At 31.6% G+C, this 23,713-nt stretch overlaps 1 protein-coding gene across 28 annotated transcripts in view; it reads right to left on the bottom strand.

The window, feature by feature from the left end:
* pHCl-1 (pH-sensitive chloride channel 1) overlaps positions 1–23,713 on the bottom strand; it is a 673,866-nt gene that overhangs the window by 586,568 nt on the left and 63,585 nt on the right. For 26 of the 28 annotated variants that reach the window (XM_087405588.1, XM_087405385.1, XM_087405990.1 and 23 more), the window contains one exon: positions 23,524–23,709. The exons of the other annotated variants lie outside the window; for them this stretch is intronic. The gene's annotated coding sequence lies outside the window, so the exon portion shown is untranslated. The remainder of the gene's footprint in view (positions 1–23,523; positions 23,710–23,713) is intronic. 28 annotated transcript variants of the gene reach the window in all.

Below are 23,713 nucleotides of genomic sequence, written 5' to 3'. Positions count from 1 at the left end.
TCGTTCAGGTATATAAAATTCCGAAATTTAATTCAAAGAATTCTTATTTTGCGTGCATGATGTTAATAATCAGCTATGTTACAACTAAAAATTAAACTGAAGTTTTTTCCGAACATTTAAAAAGTATGCTCAAATTTATGTCATTTGAAAAGAATCACTTGATATAAAATGGTCTTATGGATACGATTATATTTATAATAAATAGCCTTATACAACTTTAGCCTTATAATATAAAAAACATTTACTGCAAATTATCCTCTGTTTCAAAAAGCAGTAAACTTATGTGTAATAATGCTGGTGACCAACAGATATAAAATGATTAAACAAATTCTCGATGAATGAAAAAAAATATAAATATCCAATATTTTTGGCCAAGTCTATACATATAATAGAAGATATAAAAAAATTAATGTTATAAAATATATATATGTATGTATTATAAAAAATATTAAGATATATAAAGGCATTAAAATATATATAATAAAATTGTGTATAAAATATATATTATATGCATTAATCCATGTTATATATATATGTTTGTATTTTATTGCCCATTATAATTACACAGGCCGATAAAATTTAGAGGGGGGGGGGGGGGAGTCTTATGCTTTGAACTTTGAAAGATATTTCCGTATGATTTTGATGCGCTGAAAGCGACTGTTTATTTCCATTATCCCTCCATTTTTCAAATAATCGCAAAAACAGTTTTTTCCGGCAGTATCTTCTTTATTAATTTTTTCCAGCTAAATAAAAAATGATATCAAGGTCTGTTTTGCAGCATTTAACTTAAAAATATTCCAACAATACTAAAAATATTTTTTTAATGTTTATAAAAATGTTTTATGCAAACCACAAACAGAAAAATCGTAAAAAACCGGAAAAAATTGACAAATTTTGAAATATAAAACCAAATAATATGAAAGAAAAAAATCACAAAAAATATCTGACAATTTATACTTATAGCTGTATGTTTTTAGTTTAAATACTTTTTTGAAAAATTAATTTTCGACTATTTGTTCAGAAGTTATTGAGTTTAAAGCAGCCAAAGCAGCCCGCGTGTCACTTACAGTGCGCGATATCCTCTCGAGTCTGAGTCACCGAATACAGAAGCATGTTGTGTAGTTTTTTTGATCACTGATTTCAAATCTGAAGTAAAAAATGTGCAATTCAAAATGGCAGATCCAATATAGAGGACAAGAATTTTTAAAAATCCGTACATGAAAATCGATATCTGGTGGTTTTGTTAGTCTCTGATTACTCTGTAATCACAATTATTGAATTAAAAGTAGCAGATCCAATGACGATGAATAGTAAATGTACATGAAACGGTGATTTTAGCGTTACCCTTATATTATATAATGAGATGATACATCCATTGGATTTTGAATTGTACATTTTTTACTTCAGATTTGAAATCAGTAACCAAAAAAGACTACACAACATGCTCCTGTATTCGATGCTTATGTGTCAGACTCAAGAAAATATCTCACTGTAGGTGACGCTGCTTTGGCGCTTTAAATTCAATAACTTCTGAACAAATAGTCGGAAATTAAATTAAAAACATACAGCTATAAGAATAAATTGTCAGATATTTTTTATGATTTTTTTCTTTCGAATTATTTGATTTTAAATTTCAAATTTTCAAAATTCAAAATTTGTCAATTTTTTCCGGTTTTTCCGAAGTTTTTTGTTTGCGGTTTACATAAAACATTTTTATACATAAAATATATATATGTATATATATTTTTTAAGCATCGAAAAAATATTTTTAATATTGTTGGAAAATTTCTGAATTACATCATAAAAAACGTGGTTATATATTTAAAACATATAAAAAGAAGAGCATAAAAAACCACCGCACAAGTTATAGTTTGTGATATTTAATTGTCATTACATTAATTAAAACATTAAACGTTTCGGCCACAATCTGGCCATCTTCAGTAAATTCATAATATTCTTAAAACGAGAGTTACATATAGTTGACATTAAATTCAACCGTCATATGTAATTATATAAACGTGTTCTTTCATATATGAAGATCCTTCGTACAATAATGTTACAACGCCAATTATCATATCATGAAAAGTGTAGAACGAGAATTTCCAAATTCTAATTTAAACAAATTTGTGTATCATTAATCTTCTAATCGGAATATGTAAGAATAGAATCGTTACCTGTTTTACAGCAAAAAAAATATAATGATGAATCTCAAGTACATCCTTTGCACAGATAGAAATTTGTCGTGACATTGTGTGTTGTTATTTGTCATATCATATATTTTATCACTATTTATATATATGAGTCAAAAATTTAGAAAGTTCTAGAATTATTTATTAAATGAGAGAGAGAGAGAGAGAGAGATCTTTCTTAAGAAGAGGCAGATAAACATCAGGCAAACTTTCCGTGTCACTTTGCTTATTGATACCACTTGTTTGGCTTTTTATATGTATCATTTCAGAAATTCTTCTTTTCATTAATGATTGTTCTGTGTCTAAAATTCTTATGTTATCCCAATCCAATTCATGCATCTCATTCAACTGGTGACGTGAAACCACTGATATCTCGGAAGTGGATTTTCTTATGTCAGCCTTATGTTCTTTTATACGAGTTTTTAATTTCCTTTTTGTTTGACAACATAAGAAGATTCACAATTTAAACAATTAATTTTGTAGACTATTCTACAATGGTCATCCTTAAGCAAAGGATCCTTTCCAATCTTTATAAATGTATTCATTTTATTCATAGGTTTATAAGCTATATTAAAACCATGAATATGTGAAAGTTTTTTAAATTTTTCAGATATTTTGCTTAAGTATGGTATCGTGAAAAATTTTTTTTTTGAATTAGAATCACGTTCATTATTATTTTCTTCACGATTTTGATCTAAATTAGTTCTACTTTCCAATGTTTTATTCTATTTTTTATTGTTGAAAATATGAATTTAAGAGGATAACCATTACTTAAAAGAGTGTGAATTAAATCAGAAATGTTTTTTTCCTGAAATTTAGGATGGGATAAAAGCAAAATTCTATCGAATTGCCCAATGATTACTCCCCTTTTATGTACTAACGGATAATTCGAAAAATATTATAATTTAAATATCTCCCAGAATTAGTAGGTTTTTTGTAAATATCGAAGATAATAATTCTTTCTTGTCTCATTAATTTTATGTCTAGAAAATTTATGCCGTTTTCGTCGCCAAAATCAACAGTAAATCTAAGCCTTTCATGATATGAGTTAAACAATTCTAGAACTCCTTCAACCTTTTCTTTATGCACAGCTAACACAATGTCATCCACATAACAAAAATAAAAAGACAAGATAATATTATTCGCAGTAATAATTTCTTGTTCTAAGTCTTGTAGAATTATGTTCGCTAATGTAGGAGACAAAGAAGAGCTCATTGGCATGCCAAAATCTATCTAAATATTTTTTTATCAAATTTAAAAAATGTTAATTATAATCATAATTGCTTTAATAAACTCATGTAACGGAATCGAAGTCTTATTTTCAATCAAGTTCCACCTACGTTCAATGCTTTTTAATACTAAATCAGTCGGAATGTTCATGTACATGGAGACGTGAGAACACGGAGACATCAAATGATATAATACTAAAATTTTTATCGATTACCTTTCCATTGAGTTTATTTACCAAATCAAAACTGTTTTTTACATAACTTTTATTTTTTTTACATAAAATTCTTTTTATTACTATTGTTTATAATTTCTTTTAAGAAGATCGCCAGTGAATAAAAATCACTGTTAATGCAGCTAACTATCAATCTTAGAGAGTGACCCTTATGAATTTTTGGCAGTCCATAAAAACTCGAAAGTTCGCCGTCAGATACATACAATTTTTTGTATAAATTTAGGTCAATGTACCCTTGTTTTTCCAATTTTTTAGTAAGTTACTGATTTCAGATGTTATTTTATTAGTGGGATCTTTATTTATTAACTTATATGTAGTATGATCATTGAGAATCTCGTACATTTTCTCTCTGTAACTTTCCCGATTCATAATTACTGTGGTATTACCTTTATCCGCTCTAGTGATTAGAATATCAGGATTCTCTGAGATAAATCGCTTAACTTCTTTTACATATAATTTTATTCTCGGCAGATTCAATGTCACAGTTCTTAATTGATTTAAGTATTTGGATTGTTTCGTTCCTAACCATTTTACAAACTTCATCGTCAGCTCTGAAAAGACTATGTTCAACATGTTTGATGAACTCACGTATACTCCTTTCTTTGCTGACAACATTATTAGGTAAATTGAATTTCTGAATTAAATACCGTAAAACAGACCTCAATATCATTTTTTGTTTAGCCAAAAAAAATTAATAAAAAAGTTACTTCTGGAAAAATTGTTTTTGTGATTATCTAAAAAATGGAGGATGATAAAAAAACGAGCAATGTAGTCGTTTTCAGCGCATCAAAATCGTACAGAAACATCTTTCAAAATTCAAAGTGCAAAATCCTCCCTAAATTTGTCGGGCCCTTATTTAGATAAAATTTCTCGAAAACTTGATTGATTTAATTCTATTATACTAAAGTATAAAATCATTTTTTAATATAATAAAGTTAAATTGCAACAAAAATAAATGCATTTATTATATAATGGATGAAAGCTATTGATTGAAGATACATAGAAATTGATCAGTTCAACCGTTACTGAGATTCGATAATCTTGATCTGTCGCAATTCGTCGACTCATAAAGGGATTTGTCGATCTCACGCCATGACGTCGATCTCACTGCGTTTATTTTAAAGATACTCCGAGATACTCGAGATACTGTATATTTCCAGATGAGGGGAAAGGTTAATACGATTTTGAAAAAGAAATAAAAATTGATAAAAACTATGAGCAAGAAAAAATCTTAAAGATAAATAATTGTAAAAAAAATTCTAAATAATAAAAATAGATATGTATAAAAATAGATATATGTTTAAGTGTATTAAAATTCTCCTTAAATAAAAATAAATAAATATTCGTTGTAAAAAAAGTTTCAATCTTCTTTTAAATTAGAGTGTTATTGTTTAAAGCATTTTTAAATAAAATTTATAACATTTTAAGAATAAATGTTTTGTAATATTGACAAATGTATACTGTGATATACTTGTAATAATTAAAAATTACTTTAAATACAAAGCGCCACTGTGATCTGAATGTTGAGATGTTGTTATTTAATATAAACGGTCTTATTTTCAATCTTATTGTTTATACACGCGCGCTTACAATGCGTAACTCTCTATACATATCAGTTATTGCGAAGAATATTTTATTGCTAAGGTCTCGGTAGTCTAAAGCCTCAGGACGCTTGCACGGAATGCAAGAGATCTGGCTTCATCTCCCGGCCGAGGCAATATTTTTCGCAATAAGTTTATTATAGTTTTTTAAGATTAATTTGGGAAATTTGATGGGATTATTAATATTTCAGATTGATTGCATTGAAAGTCCGACAATCATATCGGCACGCAATTATCATTTTCTGAAATTAATTCATTTATATACCATATATTAGTTCAACATCTCAACATTCAGACCGTAGTGGCGCTTTGTATTTAAAGTAATGTTATTTAACATAAACAGTCTTGTTTCCAATCTTATTAATTAAAAATTATAACGATTTGTATGCATGAACAAATCTTTCTTTGTAGTAACACATTTTGTAAAACAATAATAAGAATATAAATAAAAAAACAAAACAAAATTGGATAAATATATAGAAAAGGGACGCTTCCAATGACCTTGACATATTATCAAGGTCATGAACCTGAGTAACTTCCAACAGGTTTTAAGTAACGGTCGCTGTTCGTTAAAAAGTTATTAATAAAAAAAGTTTGAAAAATTATGTCTCTTCTACTGTATAAAACAGAAATTTTTTATTTTTAAATATATTTTACGACTTTCCGATAAGGCTACCTCTTATGAAAAAACTTTCAAAATTTGAATGTTTATACTTAATTCAATATTACGTAGGCTGCTGGAAAAGTTTCTTTGCAAACAATATGAAAAAAAAAATGTAAAATTCGGTAAATGGCTTTATTGTTTTTCGAAGTATTCGCCTTTAAGACTGATACATTTTTGCACATGCTCGAACCAATTTTTTCACTCTGAGGCTGTAACCTCAGAAATCAGTGTACGAAATGTTTCAACAGCTGCTTCAGGCGACTCAAATCGCTCATCACGCATCTTCTTTTTAATGTTTGGGAACAAAAAGAAGTCATTAGATAATAAATCAAGTAAATACGGACAATGAATCATCAATTCGACATTTTTACTGGATAAAAAAACAACGGTTTGACGTGCTGTATGACAGCTGGCGTTGTCATGATGAAGGATGAAGCAACGATTTCGATTTGTTCTACGCAATTCAGTTATGACTTCTGGCAAACAAATTGTTGTATACCAATCAGTATTTACAATCCTTCGATCCTCTAAAACCACGGTTGTCACATGTCCGATATAACCGAAGGAACAAGCAATTTGCTTGGCAGCACTGCGTGAACGAATAACTTTTGTTGGTTTCATTTTGAAATACCCAAACAGTGGATTGTTGTTTTACTTTCGGGCTCATACGAATAGATCCATGTTTCGTCCCCAGTAACGATGTTGTAAACCAAATTTGACCGACCTCGATTGAATTTCTTGAGCATTTCTTTGCTCCATTTAATACGAGTTGACTGTTTTTGAGCTTTGGTTAAATTGTGTGGGAAAAAAGTTTCCATACGCTCAAGTGATCATGCAAAATCATGTATTGCTTTTATTTCAATGCCTAAGGATGTCTGAATCTCGCGATGTGTCATATGCCGGTCTCGCTCAATCATTTCACGCACAGCATCAACATTAGTGGTAACAATAGACGTGGATGGACGACTTTCACGGAATTTGTCACAAAGAAAGGGTACGTCCACGCTGGAATTCGTCAAACCAATTATAAACAGTCTTATTGGATGGTGCTTCATCCTCAAAAGTCAAATGAAGTCGATCGATGCATTGTTTCGGAGTTAGATTACATTTGTAATCGTAAAAAATCATTGCCCGAAAATTTTCACGCGAAATTTCTATTTTCTCACAAAATAACTTCTTTTAAAATACTATGCAAACAAAACTAATTGGCTTGGGTACAAACTGTCACCTGAATTATAGGTTAAAAACGTCTAATTTTATAATATGAGCAGAACGGCGCTACTGGAAGTATTAGATTGCAGAAACTTTTCCTAACAGCCTATGTATTTCTGAGTCTGAATTTGAGCGTTATCCTCAATTTAAGAGTTAGCTTGAGTGTTATCTTTAAAATTATAAATGTTATTCCATAATTACTTGTTTCAGTTTTATTGCTAAAATACGTATTATTGGTTTGCATCAGATTCCGGAATATACATGACAAAATTATAATTGAAAAAAATTTATTCCCTGATTTGAAAATTAATTTCGTTATTTCCCTATGTAGTAACCCATCCAATTTTGTATTCTATCCAACGTTGCTTAACCTCTGCAATTATGCGGGAACTGCTACTTCGATTTTCCATAAACTCCTAACGTTAATTGACATATAATAGTTGTGACATATCTTTTTTAATAGATATTGTCAATATTGGTCTTTTCCAATTGTAATAATGATAAGAAAAGAAACCGGTAATCCACAACATATTCTCTCCCTGTTACGAAAATCACCAATAAGAATAGAAAAAATCGGAACTTACAGCGCGGATGGAGCCAACTTAAAGGCAACTTTCCAATGACTAATTAAAATTGTTATCATACCAAATGGTAGGAAAAATCCTACGATTCCTCGATTTCTCAACCAGAAACCATACCCTACCAAAGAATCATCTCCAAAAACTGTCTATATAAACCGCAACATCACGAGACACGATATCGAAAAAAATCAGTTCCATATAGCTCTATATAGCTCTGTGTAATTATACTTTTCAAAGTTATCTCATCAGTGCAAATTCTGAAGCGACCGTTCCACCGGCCCAAAGGCCCTTTCGCTCCAAATGATTAGAGACACCACTAAATCATTGAGACCTCTAAGAGTTGAGACTTCCAGGAAACCTCAAAAATACATTTCTAGAAAACAGTAAGTCTCTCCTTTCAATTACTTATTTCGGGAATCTAACTAGATAATTCTCTAAAAAAAATCTTAACTAATCTCCCTTTCAGCCTCTGCAATCTTAATTTTCCGCTTCCACAACTCATCTATTGTCCTTATCCTTCCACATTCATCGAATTCCTTTACTTAGAAATCCGCCTAATCCGCGAACTTCACTCTCTCATTATCTGTCTTCTTTTTTTTTACACAGAGCCTGACAATAAAACATTTTTGTATTTAAAAATCATTGTGAGTGAATCGGCCATGTATACGCCTTTCCCGCGCGGCTAAACGTCTACGAACTCAACGCCTCAGAAAGGCCCGTCGGCTTCTAAACGAGGCCTATCAAGCGTATCTCAATAGCATAAATAATAATAATAATGATAATAGCAATAATATTAACACTATTGGTTTAGATAACGATAGTATTAATAACGATATATATAATAGTCGAGCTAGTAATAATGACAATAATGATAACAGCAATAATATTCGGAAGCCCTCCCCCTGGGTCTTCTTCCCCTGCAGAATCAATCTCGTCACAGTTAATACAAAGAATATTTCCTGACACTCCCCCTTCTTCTCCCAGTTCTCCTGCTCATTCAACATCAAGTGTGGAGTTCTTAGGTAAAGTCCCACCTCTCCGTTCTCGTTACTACTTTTACCACGGTAATCCCCAATCATTAACTTCTCTCTTTCAATTCCAAATTCTATCGAATCCTCCCAAATACTTTTATCATAGATCTTAAAATCGCAGATTTCGAGCGCGTCAGAATCACAATAACCGGATAATCACCAGAGGCCCTTATACCGGTTTTCCTTCCCCACTCCCTCCAGCCTTTCTTAGTCCCAGTAGCCTTTTTTTTAAATTTCTTTCCCTCCTTCTCATGTACAATTAACGAAATTAGATAAATACAATTCAGTCGTGAACACACACACACACACACACACACACACACACACACACACACATACACACTCATATACACATCTACACTCACACCCACCCCATACGCCCCCACCCACCCCTATCCCCACACCTCCACTCACACCCACACCCACACACACACGCGCGCGCGCGCGCGCGCGCATGCACCTACATATCCTAACAACACCTTTATTTAATACAATAATTTAGGCCCACACTAATGTCGCGAATACACACACTTTTCTACATCGCAACATTCACACCACTCAGTTAGTTATTAAGTACCGGATAACTCTTGTAATTTAGAAATGTAAGATCCTAGTATAGTATAAAATTAAACAATTTATTGTTAAACAATTTGTTGTTAACAACTTAATTGAATTTTTCTAATAATAAATATAGACACACACACACAGAGCTTTGTTAAAATGATTTACTCTAATTTCTTTTACTTCCTCGTACGAATATCCTGCTACCATAGGTTCACACACGGTCTTGCCCCGGGTTAAAGGGATTAAGTTCCTTGACCCAAAATAGGACCTACGATCGCATGATTCTTGAAACCTGAGTCGTAGCATCTTATGTTGTTGACCTATGTTTCGGAATCACCTAGGTGCATTCGACTCGCCTTCCACACGGATGCGTGCGAAACAAAGTGTCTGCTTTAATGTCCTTTCACATTTCATCCTTCCTATTCCTTCTTTTTCTAAATCTATTTCTGGAGTTTGGACATAACACTGTCATTCTTATATGCGGTTTCGCCACAAAATGGACTTACTTCTCATAAGAAGAAAAGGCATTTCTATAAGAAAACACATCAAATAAGCAAATCTTTTGGAATTTTCCAAGTTTTTTAAGAGTGTGCTTTCTGAGCCTCCCTGATGAAAAAAATGTCTGGAAATTTCATTGCAAATGCCTGAAAACATTTTTCTGGAATTTTTAGTAATATCACCGACGAGATATTACTAAAAACCGACATCCTTAGGGGAATTCACATCCTTGTTAATTTTGAAACTATTAAGAATAAAAAACTGATAATATTGTACTAATTTTATGATTTATTAGTATTATTTATGCATTTAATACTCAATAATACTCGATTTTTCTTTAAAATTGTGATTTCAGTATTATCAAATATGTCATGTCAAAACCAATAATTATAAATTTAAAACAAAGCTAAAGGGAGTCTCGGATAAATCGTTCCTCGGATTAATATCATGTCAGTCACAAAATAAACTGACACGATATTAATTCGAGGAACAATTTGTTTTAATTTATATCTTATGAAAATTATGAATCAATGTTTGCGAATTTCTTTGTTTCCTGTTGAGATGAGTCACACGATTATTATTACTGATTTTATAATTATTAACCTAACAGTAATAATTGTAATAATTTATATAGCGTATTGATCACTGCATTTTTGTCAATCTGCGAGTGACTTACTTTCAACGATATATTATATTTTACTTTTTCGCTGAAGATGACTCCAAAGTAAGTCGAAACATTCGATACAATAAATGAAGACAACCGCCAACACCTGAGTATTATTTGCATCTTCTAACTCTTCGCTCTTACATCAGCATTAGACTCTGATTAGCCTTGTTCTGAATTTCTAATTATTGGTTTTAAGATTGAGAGTCCTTATTTATATGTTTATATATTTATGTAATTGTTTATGTCATGTCAAAATTTAATTATCAACAAAGATGATAACTACGAAGAAAAAAATGGTAATTTTTCAGCAATATATAGGATATTATAGCTTTAGCATATTTATTTTTGAAGCATTTATGTAATAAAAAAACATGAATATAAAAATGTATTAGCCAAATATTTATGTATATAATATATTTATGTATATAATAGCAAATTTATATCAGTTGTTGATAATGTCAGCGTTCTTCAATTACCCCCGGGTTCATTGGGACTCTTTATACCGCCGAAAATTTGCTCAGGGTTAAGGGGATGTTGGAGTGTCCTGTTTTATCATTAAATTTTAAAAACGCCTTTCTCGTAACTGTGTTTATGGATTGAAAAATCCTTCTCCACAATTAAAGTATCGACAACAACGCAAGTCGCCAGCTACATTTGAATACAAAAAACGAAAGAAAATTAAAGATTACAGTTTTGTTATCGGCTTCTGTAGTCAACACATCACAATTTGTGTTGCATATAAGAGTTTCAGATCTTGCACGTTCATGAAAAGTAGCTGGCGAATTGCGGAAAACCTAAACGAACAATCCTATGCTTTTAGAAACGCGGTAGGAGTTTTAGTATAAGAGAAAGACGTGTACAAAAATTTCGTTTGTATATTACGAGTGAAATTGACATGTAGCCATGAAACTGAGTAGTATTATAGTTCCGCGATATTCCGACAGCGGCGCTGTCATGAAAAGTGCGTCGCTGAATCATAGAAGTGATCTGAATTATCGACCTACTCAGGCCCATATCAATAAACGTGCCCTGGTCAAAGTTTTTTCTTTTGAGAGGAAAAATAATAAAATAAATATGATATTAGTTATTTCAATTTTGTTGAAATAATTTCTTCCTAAACAAGAAACATATTATTTACATATGAATACAAATGAAGATAATTATTTTAATTACACTGTTCTGTCTTTTACATACATTTTATTTAGTAAATTATTGATGCATATATATAAAATAACATGTATATATATGTATATATATATATATATACGTGTGTATATGTATGTACGTATGTATGTATGTGCGTATATGTATATGTATATATATATATATATATATATATATATATATTATATATATATATATATATATATTATATATATAATACACACGCGTGTGCGTATGTATGCGTGTGCGCGCGCGCTCGCGTGTGTGTGCGCGTACATATATACAACACATGTTTAAACTTTATTTACGGAATTATTTACACATGCATATATCAAGGTTCGGAACGTGATGTGTTTCGGTTGAGGTTTCTTTCTGCTCGGATGTCGGAACAACAAACGGCAATCTCGTAGCAGACGTAGGATATAAATAAAATTTTCGAATACACTTTGCTCTTATGCTAAAGCTCGTAACTCGTTTCTGCAAGCATAGTATTGTTTTTTGAGGTTTTCTGTAAATCGCCAGCTACTTATGAAAGGTCTGAAATTATTGTATACAGCACATTTTTGACTCGACTCGGATGTCGAATCTTAGTAAGAAGCGTCATTCCTCCTATCGGTCGCGCGCAAACGAAGTAGTATTGCTATTCAACTATAGAAATGGATTGAACCATTGTAAATAAACCAGCCTCGTATTATCAGCCGGAAACGCCGTAATAATATATTTTTGTATATATAGAAATATATATCAGGATCGTTGTTTAGAGAAGGAATCGTGCTTGCTGCATCGACGATGATGCCAGAATCGATAGAAATCACATTCTTGAATTGTAGAACGAATTATTGAAACAGAAGTACGACAGAGTGAGACAGAGAAAAAACAAAAAAGGATAGAAACTCCGATTGTAATCGGTGAGACTCCGCATGCCGAGCTGGGCTCGTCGAACGAAACAGCGAGTCTATCCTTCAGAGTCTTTCTCTCTCTCTCTCTCTCTCTCTCTCTCTCTCTCTCTCTCTCTCTCTCTCTCTCTCTCTCTCTCTCCCCCTCCCCCCTTATCTACTCTCTCTCTCTTCTCTCCTCTCCTCACTTCTACTCTCATCTCCTCTCCTTTCCTCTTCTCTCCTCTCCTCTCTTCTCCTCTCCTCTCCTCTCCTCTCCTCTCCTCTCCTCTCCTCTCCTCTCCCCTCCTCTACTCTCTCTCCTCTCCTCTCCTCTCCTCTCCTCTCCTCTCCTCTCCTCTCCTCTACTCTCATCTCCTCTCCTTTCCTCTTCTCTCCTCTCCTCTCTTCTCCTCTCCTCTCCTCTCCCCTCCTCTACTCTCTCTCTCCTCTCCTCTCCTCTCCTCTCCTCTCCTCTCCTCTCCTCTCCTCTCCTCTCCTCTCCTCTCCTCTCCTCTCCTCTCCTCTCCTCTCCTCTCCTCTCCTCTCCTCTCCTCTCCTCTCCTCTCCTCTCCTCTCCTCTCCTCTCCTCTCCTCTCCTCTCCTCTCCTCTCCTCTCCTCTCCTCTCCTCTCCTCTCCTCTCCTCTCCTCTCCTCTCCTCTCCTCTCCTCTCCTCTCCTCTCCTCTCCTCTCCTCTCCTCTCCTCTCCTCTCCTCTCCTCTCCTCTCCTCTCCTCTCCTCTCCTCTCCTCTCCTCTCCTCTCCTCTCCTCTCCTCTCCTCCTCTCCTCTCCTCTCCTCTCCTCTCCTCTCCTCTCCTCTCCTCTCCTCTCCTCTCCTCTCCTCTCCTCTCCTCTCCTCTCCTCTCCTCTCCTCTCCTCTCCTCTCCTCTCCTCTCCTCTCCTCTCCTCTCCTCTCCTCTCCTCTCCTCTCCTCTCCTCTCCTCTCCTCTCCTCTCCTCTCCTCTCCTCTCCTCTCCTCTCCTCTCCTCTCCTCTCCTCTCCTCTCCTCTCCTCTCCTCTCCTCTCCTCTCCTCTCCTCTCCTCTCCTCTCCTATCTTCCCCCCCATCTCTCTACAGTCGCTTATTTCTAGCGACCGAAAATGCTTTCTGGAAAATTTCGGCCGCTCAATGTGTATAATTAAGAGGAGAAGGAACATTATAGATAACATATAAGTTTTAATAAATTATGCTAATCCTATATCCCTCCAATTTATGTATAATAGCAAAAATAATTTCGAAACACGATAATTTATGGGATATTGATATTTCTATGATTTTCCGTGAGACTTATATATCATGTTCATAGAAATGATTTGCAAGACCTCGACGTGGTCTCACGCGTAAGCTGCGAGATCTGAATGTTAGAGATCTCATGATCAATTCCTTTTTTCTTTTATCATAATTTTTTTTTTTTAAATAAGTGACATTGTTAACAAACATATATTACAGGCTAAATATATTTTTATTTAATTATTGAAATTATATGTGTATTTCTAAACGTTTTAATTTACCTTTAGAAAAATTCCAAAAAAAAATCGTGTTTCTGTAATAATGTTACGTCGATCAGTACTTTCTGTGAAATGTTTTTTTTATAATTATCATCCGAAAGAAAATTCTGATAATCAATCAAATCGCAAAAGTGCGATTAATATAATTATAAGGTTGATTAATATAATTATAAGGATGATGTCAATATAATTTTATAATTAACAAATCAAAATGCCTTTATATGTGCCTTTATAAGCAACATACAAATAATTTTTTATTTATCTATTAAAGTGATTCGGTATTCTTCCTATAGTTATTGGAATACATGTTAAATTTTGGGTCGACTTTTGAAGCATCGCCTTCTTTCCCCACACCGCCGCCGCTCAATGCTCGACGGCTGAGCTGCACCAGATCGCGCGCGGATGTGTATCTCAGGAGCGTTGCACTAAGAAATATGCTCCGTATCTTCTAGCAAATTATCAATCCTTTACTTTCCTTAGTCTTCTGTGATGTCTTCTTTATTCAACATGCCTTCTTTATTCACATGTTGAATAAAGAAGACATCACAGAGTTATTGAAATTGAATCATTCCAGTTTTTTACCAAATTATGCATCTCGTTCTGTATCGACTCTTATTAGTCTTAAATTGATATTATCAGTATTCTATATTAAAAGATATTACATTTTGTGGCACATAAGCGTGGTCAGTAGCTCTTTGAAAGAAAACCGAATGTATCAATGTAATGTATAATAATAAAGTAAATATTTTAAAAGTACATAATATTTATAATAGTAAAATGTATATACTTATTAATATGATGTTCAATCACTATTATTAAGAAAATAACAATTATGTAAGAAGGAAAATATTTTTATGATAATTTTCATACTAAAATGTTGTTATGATAATTTTCATGGAAGGTATGATAGCAGCATGTTTCTTATACTGTGACGCTCCTGAGATGCACGTCCGCGTGCGATCCAGCGGTTCAGCCGTCGACTGTTGAGCGGTTGTAAAGGAAAAATAGGCAGCACTTCAGAAATTGGCTCGAAATGTGTAACTAGTTCTGAGCACACTAAAGTACACATATAATTTCTATAATTTTATAAAAATATATTTGGAGTAATATGTTCATTAATAACGTTATTTGTTTAAAAAAAAATTAAGAAAAAAAGGAAAAAGCAGGATTGAACATAGAATCCTCAACATTCTGATCTCGCACTTAACGCCCGAGACCACGCTGAGTTTTTGCAGACCGCCTCTATGAACGTGGTACATAAAATAAACGGAAAATTGTAAACTATATCTCGTTAACTATCACGTTTTGAAATCATTTTTGCTATTATATATTAATGAGAAAGGTATATGATTAACTCTTTCACTAATATTGTGTGAGACTCGTGGTAAAGAAATCGGGCCAAACATAAGTATCATTGATGAGAGCCGTGGTATGTCTATCGGGCCAAACATAAACAATATGTTCCAGGCTGTTAATTATGGCACGCGTCATCGTAACTTAAATCATAGGGCAAAGGATTAATATAATTTAATAAAAATTATGTATTGTCTAGAATGTCTCTTTCCTCCTTATGATACACGCCAAGCGGCCGAGATCGTCGAGAAAATATTTTCGGTCGCTAGAAACAAGCGACCACAGAGAGAAGAACAGAGACAGATGACTCATTGTTTTGCTAGCGGGCCCAGTTCGGCGTGTCCGCGCGGAGACTCACTGATTACAATCGGAGCTTCTATCCGTTTGTTTTTTCTCTGTCTCGCTCTATCGAAATAACAGAAATTGAAAGAATTTTAAATCACGAACACGGTTACCAGTTCTCCGTTTTTTTTTTGACAGACTTCGGTTTCTTGGACTAATATTCAATATTCCAGCAGATGTGAAAATCTCCAATTTTTGTTGAATTAAAATTCTTTCATTTTCTTTTTATTAAATTATATTAATCATATATCTTTCTCATTAACGTAGCAAAAATGCAAATGCAAAAATGATTTCAAAACGTAAACATTGATGAGATATACAATAGTTTACGACTTTCCATGCACTATATGTATCGCGTTCGTCGAGGTGATCTGCAAGAACTCAGCGTGGTCTCGGGCGTTGGGTGCAAGATCAGAATATTGGAGATCTTATGTTCGATTCTGCTTTTTCCTTTTTTCATAATTTTTATTAAATAAATAACGTTATTAATAAACATATTACTCCAAATATACTTTTTATATAATTTCAGAAATTATATACGTGTACTTCAATGTGCTCGAAATTAGTTGCGCATTTCGAGCCGATTTCTGAAATGCTGCCTACTTTTCCTTCACAACCGCTCGACGCTTGACGGCCGAACCGCTCACGCGTGGACGTGTATCTCAAGAGTGTCATAGTATAAGAAACATGCTGCGATCATACCTTCCAGCAAATTGTCATGAAAATATTTTCCTTCCTACATAATATTGTATTTTCTTAATAATGGTGATTGAACATCATATTAATAACTTAATGCATTTTACTAAATGTAATGTACTTTTAAAATATTACTTTATTATTTTTATGATACATTCAGTTTCAAAGAGTTACTGATCACGTTTTTGTGCCACAGAATATAATATAATATTTTACTTTACCGCATCATACATCTGATCATCTATTTGTATTTTTTTTTAGTGGAATAAACCAGGAGAATACACTTAAATGACGTATCAATAATAGAACTTCAAAGATAATAGAGTTTTTTTACAATAACGTGGATTTAGATACGGTGAACGCCTTTTCTTAATTAGTCGCTAAGGAAAAGATAATGTGATCATGATATCGGTTATGTATCTTTTTTCTTAGAGTGATAAATAAAAATTTGTTGTATGTATGTATGTGTATATAAATATATATACACACACACACACACACACATATATATATATATATATATATATATATATATGCATACATATATCATTTTGCGTGACGCTGTATGTGTAGAAAACAACGGCGTTATACGAGTCAATCAGCTGTAACCAGTATGACCCGCGTTCACAGTATCATTGCCGCACAACAGTACTGTCAATGTAGTGTAGTGTAGTAGTGTTCTACACACAACCATATATATATATATGTGTGTGTGTATGTGTGTGTGTGTGTGTGTGTGTGTGTGTGTATGTGTATATATGTGTGTATATGTATGTATATATATTTATATAGTGTTTTTTGTTCACAAAATAGAAAAAATGTAGTAGCAGAATATTGTCTGCCTTTGATAAGAGAAGGTTATGGATGCTTTATAACAAGCAACTCAGTACAATACAATACAATATCTTATCCTTGTATTATCGAACAAGATTGTAATGATGCACCGTGTCGCACTGTGTCTCTTGTTGGAAGGCACTCTAGAAGGCCAAAATTGGTTATTGTGATGTGTGTTTCTTGTTGGCACCCTATAAAGTCAGAATGAGAAAGGTTAGCATCTTTATGTTATTCGTGAAAATATCACTTTTATTTATCATACAAGTGATATGATTAAATTTATTGTTATAACAATAAATTGCGCTTTGCCTAATTATGATCCAATGTCAGAGGCGTTCATCGTGGGCTGACTATTTTTAATTTACTGCCAGAGGCGTTAATCGTGAGCTGGCTAGCTATAACAAAATGTCACAGCCATAAATCATATTTTGGCTAGTTACAGACAAATGTCAGAGGCGTTCATCGTGGGCTGACTATTTTTAATTTATTGGCAGAAGCATTTCGATTATTAAATTTGGTGGAAATACAATTACGGAACCAATTTATAGAATTTTGCGTCTGCAATTAAAGAAATGCAAATAGATGCATTGTCATGATGGAATCAAAAGCTAATTGCTTGACATAACCGAAACAAAGAAACTAATGAAGAAAAAAAACTGAATATCAGTAAATAGCTTCTTTGAAACCTTACAACTTTTGTCTGAAGCGTTTTTTCTAAAAACGTTATGTAATAGCCTTAGCACAAGGATGGTCGTAATTGAATCGTAGAACGTGAATCATAGGGCAACGCATTATATTTTGGCGTACTATGCATGCCGATACAAGTTCACATTCCTTTACGATTAGTTATAGTCACCTTTATATTTAGCTCCTAAATCCGGAGTTTTTGGACACTCTATATAATATATATGTTATATATATATGTATATATATGTATGTATATATATATATATATATATATATATATATATATATACAACATACATTACACAGTCAATAGTCACATGCATAATTTTTGTACGATGCTGTACGTTTATGAAATGTATGTAAGTATATCATATTCAAAGTGTTTTAGCAAATATATACACTTACAGGTCAATGTACGTTGACTAACAGCAAGTTACAATAAGTATATTTTTACTAAATGAACACTCTGACTGTGACTTAGATATATTTTCGGATGCAACCATGTATTTGAAATACATGTATACACGTGTAATGTAATAGCACTTTTTCCTTTATTCCCAATGTCATTTTAACTTAGGATGTAACATGTATTGTCAGTACGTAAATACATTGCACATACATATGTAACTATTCCATCTCTTTTTATTATTTAATGGGCCTTTTACAATTATAAGCCATAAATCAGCCATAAATAAGAAGTCAAACGCTAAAAATTGGCTGTGATTGATCAATTTTTAGCTTCTGACTTCTGATTTATAACTAATGTGTTATTGTAGAAGGCCCATAATAAAAAGAGATAGAAGTTACTCATACTTATCTTTTCATGCAGATATAATATAGACACATTAGTGAATATTAGAATTTTATTTTATATGCATTATGATGTGTACATTATAAAATATATTTTTAATTCATATTCACATACGTGTGTAGCTACTTCATCTCTTTTTGTTACGTGTAACAAAAAGATGTACTGATGTCCTCTTTTTTCTACGTTTAATAAAAAGAGATATGTTTTTTTATGATCAAATATTAGTGATATATGCTTTTATATTTTCAATATCAGAATATACACACAACTAACATAAATCAAAGCTAACGATAATCAAACGCAGATGATCAGATGTAACATCTTAAAAAAAATAATCAAATTACGAATCCTCTGATAAATCCTCATTTTATGTGTATATATATATATATATATACGCATTATATATATATATATATTTTATATATGTATACAATTTTAATATTGCACATTTCAACACAGGGAATGCATAAACAGCTTAGCATTGATAACTTCTATCTGCAACGTATGTATATTCACACATTATAGTACATTATAGTATATATGCAATATTGTACAATATTGCCTATGTGTGTATTATATTTAAGTACATCACTAATATTTTAACATGATTAACTTCTACATATTTTTATTAAACATAGCAAAAAATGGTATAGCTATGTATAATATATTATATATGTAATGCAATATATCTATGTATAGCTAATACATATCACATCCTGATTTAAAATGACATTATACGACAGGAGAAATGCTTAGGCCCATGTGTCAATGTACACTGTGAATACTACTGAAAATCTATAGTTACGTATTTTCAGTACTCGCAGTGAATATCGAAATATAGTTGTAGTATCACTTTTTCCTATGATCAATATCATTTAGGGTTTAGTCAAGATGTAACATATATTATTGTCAATATATAGACACGTGTTTCGTATATATATATATATATATATATATATATATATATATATATATATATATATTAGGTGTTGGAATTAATTCGTAGCGTTTTACAAGTGATGGGAAGTACTTTCATTAATGTATTTTTTAATGCTCATGTGAAATAAATAACATTCTTTCATTAAAAAACGCTACGAATTAATTCCAACACCTAATATATATATATATATATATAAATGAATACGACATTGCACATACATAATGTAACTCTTTTTACTCTGCTAATAAAAAGATACTTATAGTACTTATACATTACTAATATGTCGACTATATATCTAATATAGAAAATTGTATGTACATTATACTATGATAATTCTAACATTGTTGTAACATATAACAAAACATTATTAGTGAATATAAATTATAATTATATTTTATATGTATTAATGTACATATACACAATAATGTACAAAATATAATTTTAATATTGCATATATCATTAATTCACTAACATGTTTATGTCTTCACTAATATGTCAATAATAGTATAATATTTTTTGTGTTATTGTGTATATACACATATATTATAATACACATAAAATGTAATTGTAATTCGTATTCATGAATGTCTTTTTATATACAACATTAGAATTACATTTTATATATCATTATACACATTATAATATAAAATTTTAATATTGCTTAAAAATGGACATAGAGAATATCTGCATGAATATCCATATATATATATATATTATGATGTTCATTTATGATAATATATTATCGTAACCTAAAATGGCATTGGATGTAAGAAAAAAGTGCTATTACGGCTTCGTATCGATATATCTTAATTAAAAATCTGTATTTTATGTATATTACAGACTTTTAGTACTGGTGATATATATTAGAACACGGCCTACATTGCATGTGTATATAATACAACTAAATATGTATATAATGCAACTAAATTTCTAAGATCCGATTCTACAAATATAAGATTAACTTCAATTATGTTTATTTTTTTTTCAATTCTAAAATTGGAAAATTTTCCAAAATAAATCTTACATTGTGAAACCGACCCTAATACACGTCCCTGTTAAGATGGTAATGTAGGAAACGGAATAAAAATATCGATAATTAATCGATCGAATTTCCTGCATGATCATATTAACTTCAGAGGGCGAAAGCAGCTTATACATTGGAAATGAAAACCTGTAATATCGACCTTGATCAACTTCGGCCTTCGCTCCAGCATCCCCTTAACGATCTTTAATAGTATCTCGTCGGTAACATTCAAAGACTTTCTAAAAAAAATTCAGGAATTATCAGCGATTTCACTGAAAATTATTTTTAAGTATCTGAAAGGCTCTGAATTTCACTGAAATTCGGAAATTCAATAATGTCTCTAAAGATAGAATTTTCATAGTTTCTCACTTTTCAGAAATTTTCAGCGAATTCTCTGAAAGTCATTTTCCAAGTATCTAAAAATTCCTGAATTTAGCTGAAATTTGAAGATTCAATGATATCTCTGAAGATAGAATTTTCATGGTTTCTCACTTTTTAAAGACTTTTAGCAAATTCTCTGAAAATAATTTCTAAGCGTATAACAGTCCTCAAATTTCGTTAAATTGGAATTTGAATTAAATTTAGTGATATTTTGGAAAATAGAATTTTCGTAGTTTCTCACTTTTCGGAGGTTGTCAGTTTCTTTGAAAATTATTTTCAAAGATCTCAAAGTCCTTGAATTTTGCAGGAATTCAATGATGTCTCTGAAATCTAAATAAACAATAAATAATATACTTATCAATTGAAGAAACAGTGTAGCACGTAATGTAGGAAAACTCATTTTCCAAAGATCCCAGGTTCGAATCTCTCAGTAAGAAATGACTATGGGATCGATGTCAATTCGATGATTTCGACGTCGAATCGATATTGATATCGATTTCATAGTCATTTCTCACTGGATCCACTAGATAATTATATTTTCAATTATTTCAGGTAAAATCGTTACACGTATATCTTGCATGGAATAACTTCTATTAAAAAAAGAAATAAAATTTATAAGTCTTAAAATATGAATTTTTTTCCCAGTATCGTATTGAAAATCGCTGAAAATCTCTGATAAATTCTGAAAATATATGAATATACTAATAAAATATATGAATATAATAAATTTTATGAAAATTTTTAAAAATTCTCTGAAAAATTCTTTGAAAAGTTCGGCAACGTGTCCGAAAATACAGACATTTTCAGAAAATTTTATATATTTTTTCAAAGAAATTTTCAGAGAAATTTAGAGAAATTTTTTACTAGGCTCCGAATGTTTTTTTTTTAACTATTTCATATGTAAATTTAAAATCTGATCTAATCAATAATATTTTAATGTTAAAACTGCATTAATTATTGTTTTCAGTTTTTATACCAGTATATACAGGGTGTTCAGTAAAGACTGAACAATAAAGAGTATCAACAGAAAGAATAACAACGCTTAAAATTCTAATGTCGAGGGTATAGTACACATCGGTAAGAAAATGGACCATTAAATTTTAACACAAATTTTTAATATCTTTAAATAACAATAATTCAATAAAAAAATCATCGTATCGAGATAAACAGCTCAAGTTAAAGCTTGAGCATTCCCTTTGATGACCATGGAGAGCAAATTTGAGTTACACAAAATGTAATACAAAATGGCGGACGTTGAAGGCGGACATCGCAAAATAGTTAAAAAAAAATTTTTTTTTAAACGTATGAAAAGAAGAGCATAAAAAACCATCGTATTGAAGATTAATAACAGAATATAAACAGAATATTGTTTGTGATATTTAATTATCATTACATTAATAAAACATTAGACGTTTCGGCCACAATCTGACCATCTTCAGTAAATTCACAATATTCTTAAAACGCAGAATTATATATAGCTGATAATTGAATTAAATTCAACCATCATGTGATATAATTATATATAAACGTGTTCTTTCATCATGTGAAGGTGCCTCGTACAACAATGTTACAGCGCCAATTATCATATTACAAAATATGTACAACAAGAATTTCCAGATTCTAATTTAACAAATTAACAAATTATCATTAATATCTTCTAATCGAAATGTATAAGAATAGAATCGTTACCTGTTTTACAACAAAAAATGATGAATCTCAAGTACATCCTTTACACAGATGGAAATTTATCGTGATTAATAACACATTGTGCGTTATTATTTGTCATATCATATATGTTACCACTATTTATATATATATATAAGTCAAAAGTTTAGAAAGTTCTAAAATTATTTATTAAGTGTGAGAGACATCTTTCTTAAGAAGAGGCAGATAAACATCAGGCAAACCTTCACTATGCTTATTGATATACCACTTATTTGGTCTTTGATGTATATCATTTCAGAAATTCTTCTTTTCATTAATAATTGTTCTGTGTCTAAAATTCTATGTTATCCCAATCCAATTGATGCATCTCATTCAACTGGTGACGTGAAACCACTGACATCCCAGAGATGGATCTGTCAGCCTTATGTTTGTTTATTCGAGTTTTTAATTTCCTTTTAGGCGTGTACATACGTACGTGCTTGTGTGCATTATGTATCTTTAGTAATGTGTATTATCTCTGCAACGGCAGGAGGAATAGTATAATTTTAGATAAGACGAAATAAGATATTTAATTGATAGTATGCCTCGACGAATACATGAATTGATAAATGCGAAAGGAGGCAATACGCATTACTAAAGACACACAACACTTGATTCCTACTACTTCCAGCAGTTAAATGGGAATCTGCTCGTTTGCTACCAATTTGCTCGTAATTTGCTAGCATTTTGCTATCAGGATCACTTATTTAATACAAATACATATATTGATATACCTTAATGTGAGATATATAGCTGATCGCAATGGACGAGGCAGGCTTTTGCTATTCGTTGTGTAGGTATGTCCCTTCAACTTTTACTAACATTCATCGACGAATATGGCTTTCTTCATCCATTTTTATGAAAGGAAAGTTCTTTAGCATTTCATTGTCATGTTAGCATAGACAAATAATCGTCACCATCTAA

This window comes from Acromyrmex echinatior, chromosome 1 (genome assembly GCF_024713525.1).
Source record: "Acromyrmex echinatior isolate Ae372 chromosome 1, ASM2471352v2, whole genome shotgun sequence".
Classification (NCBI taxonomy): Eukaryota; Metazoa; Arthropoda; class Insecta; order Hymenoptera; family Formicidae; genus Acromyrmex; species Acromyrmex echinatior.
This window is presented reverse-complemented; position numbering and strand designations above follow the sequence as displayed.